Source organism: Pagrus major, chromosome 22, assembly GCF_040436345.1.
Source record: "Pagrus major chromosome 22, Pma_NU_1.0".
NCBI lineage: Eukaryota > Metazoa > Chordata > Actinopteri > Spariformes > Sparidae > Pagrus > Pagrus major.
This window is the reverse complement of record NC_133236.1, coordinates 24312777-24318776: the sequence shown is the minus strand read 5'-3', so window position 1 is coordinate 24318776 and position 6000 is coordinate 24312777.

Here is a 6000-nt window from a genome sequence, read left to right as displayed (position 1 = left end):
AAAGTTAACAGAGTTCATTCAGAGGGAAATCTATTGTTGAGGCCTTGCACTCAAAACCATAATGCCAGTCAAGTCAGTAGCTGTTGAGATTTTTTTTCAGTTTTGACCGAAGACTGAATGCTAGCAGCTAGCATGTCTAAATGAACTCATCTCCTCTTTGTGAAGTCAGTCCGTTCTGTTAAAAAAAGTTTGGCCCACTGTCTCACATGACTTATGTCTTACAGCAGAATCGCTATTATATAATGACCGAGTCAGGTGCCAGACAGCACGGATGGTCTTCCTCAGTGATTCATCTGTGGCTCAGTCTTCCTGGCAAACGGCTCGCGCGCTCACCTCACTCTGAGAGCCCTCTCGCTTCCAACGCGGCAACACGCTGCTCTGCTCAGACCAGTCTGAACTGCCTCTCGCTCGGACGCGGCCGCTCCGGCATCAAACGATATTTTTAATCAAGTGGTCAGAAGCTATTGCACAAACATTCTAAAGTAGCTTAGGTCAACAGTGTCCCAGAGCCTGTTCTGTTAGCTGGAATGCTCCTGTGCGCCGCGAACAGGCCTCTCTTTGTGCTTCAGTCCAGCAGCCTCACGCCACACCGCACCGCTCTGGAATCCTGTTTGTTTTCTTTCAAATTTCTCAACCTAGTTCGCTCCGATGTAGAAGCCTTAGTGTATCATGTGTGTGTGCGTGTGTGTGCATGCTGTTTGTGAAGGTGCGCGCTAAGTGTGCATCTGTGTTTGTACCCCATACGGCAGCAACAGTATGGCTCATTGAGCATGTGCTCATTTTAAGCCGGTGCCAAAGTTCACAAGCTTTAAAGTGGAACATACTGCAGGGTTAAAAATTATTAAGCTTTGAGCCTGTGTAAATCCAGCCAGCCCCCCAGTTTAGGTTGTTAATGTGAGGAGTAACAGATAGATGCCTATTGGACCAAACTCTGCTTTTGGTAGCCAACAGGCCTGGTTTTTTAATTCACTTTAATCCAATCAATGCTGGATTTCTTTAACAGCGTTTGCTCTGGTATTTTAATGTGTGTCTGATTGAAATACCAGGATTACTGAAGGCTTGTTCATGTTGAATTTCTTCTACATTGAGACAAAACGACGAGACAAAACCTTCAACTTGAATCTGTTGTTTTGCATTCTTGGACTCCCCCACATTCATTTCTAGTCAATCCACTTATCTAACCAGTAATCTGCAATTATCCACAATACAGAGGGCTTGTTAACGCCCTACGTGCTGACTGGACAAACACCTCAGGCCTTCCCTCTCATACTTCCAGTCCTCCTCCCCCTTTCTCCTCATTTCTACTGTTGGCTGACCAAACCAGAGGAATTCATTATCCCAGAAACCTTTTGCAGAACAGAGTGAGCCAAGCAGGGGAGGGCTATTCTTCTTTCCTGGACTTCCTGACAATGAAACCATGGCATACAGTCAGCTTATTATTATTGCCACTGATGACCACTGATCCTTTGCCATGTGAACTGTCACCCCGGCCACCTGGAAGCCTTGTTTTTTACCCTGAACAACCTGGTTCTGTCTGCAAAGAATGGATTTAATTTATGTTGGAAAGAGGACTTTTTCATAGGAATTTTGGCATGGTGAAAGGGACTAAATCATGTGAAAATATTCCAGTCATCTCAACAATTGAGTGGTCAGTTGAGTTCCAGTGAGACAAACATTATATCTTGAAATAAAAAAAGACAGTTTTACTAGTTTTCTATCCATACCTATTCATGCTTTGCAGGGTTGTGCAGTGCTGGAGCTTATCCCAGGAGGTGTCTGTGATAAGGCCGGCACAAAGTACTGTATAGCCCGGCAACCATTCACACTCACGTTCACACCTATGGGCAGTTCAGAGTTGCTAATTCACTTATTGGGACTGTGGGAGGAAACATGTGCAGACATGAGGCGAACTTCACACATAAGCCGGTCAAGCCTCAGTGAACAACAACCTCCGAGCTACTAGCCTATGTCCTGAAAATAGCCTCACCTGAAGACTAACCTGGTCGCTAATGGAAAGATAATGAGTGCAGCCAGACCTGTCTCATTACTGTGGAGATACATGACACTAGCCTACATATGACAAACTTCAAAACATATAAGCCTCATAAGGATGGAATATTACACAACCATTTGCCCTGGAGTTTGTACATTTCTGCAATCTGTTACTATTTGTGGTTGATTGTTTTTGGTATTTCTTCTCTCAGGAAACTCAGCAGCTGGTTCAGTTTAGTTGGTGAGGTTGTTCTCTTTGTGCAGCTTCTCCTGAAGTTTTACAACAGCCTACCTCTGATAAGCCAGCTTGAAGAGTGACAGGTAAAGGGGATGAGAAAAAAGAGGGCTGACATTCAGCAAAGGGTGACAATGTTGTGCTCATGATCTGGTTAGGTTAAGGAATAAAACCCACTTGGTTAGTGTTAGCAAAAGATCAAGTTTTGGGATACAATACCTGTTTTTGTTGCCACAAACACGACTGGAAATTGTTCTTACAAATGCTGAAAAGCAGCACCACCGCCCCCTTCATCTTGCGACAAGAAAGTGAGGTCATAAACTTGTAACCTGAACGTGATATGACACGTATTGTAGAGATATCGATGTGGTACGTGGACATGTACAAATGTGAACATATGAGTAAACTGCCAACATTTTATCCTGGCGACTTTGTCCTTTTGACTTATAAATGACATAATAGTTGTTATGCAGATGATAAACAACTTTATGCCTAAATACTGACTGTACTGTCTTGCTTTGCTGTTTTCTCTTATTGCATATCCAAACATTTCCTGCTGTTGAATGACTCCAAGGCAGACATGATATTCATACAACTTTGTTGTTATCTCACAATGTTTCTCGAAATATCCATCGGCTGCCTTTCCTTAAAACATTTCTCTTACTGATGCATTTGACTTTGCTTCAAACCCTTTTCTGCTCCATTTCCAGTAACCTGAGGAAATGCCATTTCTGGGCTGTCCCACTAAATGCCACATATAGGCGGCCCCTTCTAATACTGCAGGGGTAAGCTGCTCTGAAAAAGCCCCTCCAAAATACTCTGCAGGGCGGTGTGTCCTCAATGTCCTGCACCTGCATAAACACACCGAGCCAGAGGAGCTGCCTGCCGCCCTGCCAGGCACGCTAAACCACATGTCCAAAAGGCTGGAGAAAAACATACCTGGGAACAGTTACCGTGAGAAGCAGAGGTAAAGTAGAATACAGTTAACCACAAAAGGTTGCAGTCAGGAGGCACGGTGAGAAAGGTGCAACGTTCAGTTTATGCACGCTAAGTGAAAGTCAGAGTCAAAGTACACACAAAACACAGAACGTTAAACGTGTGATATAAAACAAAGAAATAGTCAAAAGTCACAAGGACAGAAAAAAGAGAAACCGGATGGGTGGAGGCGACAAAGAAAAGGAAAAAACATCACGACTGAAATCAGATTGGGTGAGAAAAAACAATTTGGAAACTTCAGGGATAATTAAGTGAAATAAGCGTATAAAGGGTATAACGTGTTGGGAGCAGAGAGAGTGAGAAACGGGCCTCCGAGACAGGCCGCGTATTGACACGCCGCGACAGAACACCTACCTGTCAGACGTGCCCCGTAAAGGCTCTCCGCAGTGGGACAAGGCTTCATATTCACACAGCATCACATGACACCTCGCAGTTACGTAACTGTCGCAACCTTCAATCATTGTATTGTAAGTGAAACCTCACAAGGGGCCCCCGGCCATACATGCTGCCCCGCTTTATAGCACAGGAGGCTCCATTTTAGGTGGCGGGGGCCTCCATATTTCATCCTGGAGGGATCTAAGCAGTAAAAATGTCCTCAGGTCAGCTTCTAAATCTTGTTTACTCAGTTTAACCAATGAAAATACTGAACATTTTTATACATTACGGTCATATGAGGTTATTGTGTGGTCACAGGTCACAGTTACAAAATGCATTACATGAATTGTAAAAAATGCAACTTTGTTCCCACTGATTCGACAGACACCAGAGTGATGGTTCCTTCCTGCGTCATCGCCTCCCCCTACTCCTCCTCTGCTGCTGTTGGATTTATATGCTGAGCAGGACTGGATACAGCTGGAAAAATAGCAGTGAACTCACAGTCGATGATGCATGAGACATATTTGTTGTAACATGTGGATGATAATACTTTTAACTGGATTAAGATCTGTAAAAATGACAAACTAATAATCCTTCAAGCAGACATTACAGTAAGCTGCCCTGCTGCATTTTGGCTCTTGATAAAAAACAGCTGTCACTGCTTCAAATAGAGACGTACTGAAGGGTAACGGAGTTTTAGTTGAACTCAGGTCATACGTTGACATGCTTATTTGAAAGCTGACAGTATGAAGTCAATTTGGAGAAACTTATAAGGAATAAGTCAACATTTTAGGAAATACACAAATTCACATAAATAGAGTGAGAGTTAGACGAGAAGATTGATACCTTTCTCATTATGAAGCAGGAGCCAGGAGACGGTTAGCTAAGCTTAGCATATACTGGTCTGGCCATAATGGGGGAATAATGGTGAGCTTAAAAAAAACAAAAAAAACATATTTGCTTATTTATTGTTGCTCAAAGGTGCAGTATTTAAAAGTTGGCGTCGAAGTCATACTCAAAACGAATGCGGGGCAGCGTATCCCCAGAATCTCCGTTAACTGCTGCCTACTGTAGCTACCGCTCGCTAGCTAGCCCAGTTAGCCATGCAGCTAGTGGTCATAACTGAGAAATTGTAGCACCAGGGGAGTGTTGGTGATTTATATGTTGGCGTATGGATAGCACAAGAGCTGTGAACTGAGATCTCCGGGGCTAGCTGGTTAGCACATTAACTTAAGATAGACGTCATAATGCCAAAAAAAATTATTTATTCAGTCTGTTAATAATTTTAGTACATTTTTTGACGTTTTCAACTAAAATTTGTACATATTGCACCTTTAAGTATTACTAGCATTACTAGCCAAGAGGTAGGCCTAGCTAGTGTGAGTGAAGGAGCCACTACCACCTGTGAAAAAGAGGACGATGTTGATAATTGCAAAAAAGTAAGAAAATCTGCCTCCTAGCAATCTAAGACTAAGTTTATTACACCGTATTTGTTTGATATGTAAAAACACGGTTGTGGTTGAGTTTCCTGGCTCGACACAGTGACTGTCTGACGTCTTGTCTTGCTAAGCTATGTTAAGGTAGCGTCTACTGCTTTTATATTTTCCATGAAGACGTGAGAGTAGTTTCCACTCAAACCTATTATTAGTTATGTAACTTTTTAAGGAAAGAAACTTTTTTGTGTTGAGGAACCAGTTGAGCTTGCTTTCACTGGCTGTTGTCCACATATTTTCCAAACGGACAGCATGGTTTACTCACCAGTCATTTATCATTACACTATTTTAAAACTTTTGCGTGTCGGCCCTGAATCACTGCTGGTGAGAGTGGAAAACATACATCTTCCTGTCCGTGCTGAGGTAGGATACACATGTGAAACTCTGGTTGTCTGCTGTCGGTTTGACAGCTACCTGCGTCATCACTTCCTCCTCACTTTGCTGAGGAATCCACCTTCCACTGTTGCAGCTGGGGAATATTCCATGTTGTTGTGAAGAGGATGCTGGGAGCATAATATTTTCCACTGTCAGTTCGGAGTGGGCAGGTATGCAGAAAGTAAAGAACACTCTGTCAACATATGGCACACTTGGATGCGGAGATATTGCAGTTTGTGCATTAAGTTGAACTTACTCTACTCATGTTTTAACCTGCATCTTATACAACAAATCTTTCCTTGCCCTGTCCGTTCTTTACCTGATTACTGAATGCATGCAAAATGCATCACTCCATCTCCCTTCGTTGTGTTCGCTTCAGAAAAAGCAGCAGCCGTTTAACTTGGGAACCACGGACAACATAATACTTTGAGAACTACTTTTAACAAAGGAGAGAGAAAACGGTGAGTAACAACAGGCCAGCTGTGACCTTCCAGCTAACAGAGTCGAGCACAGAAGGGTCAGATTGCCATCAGA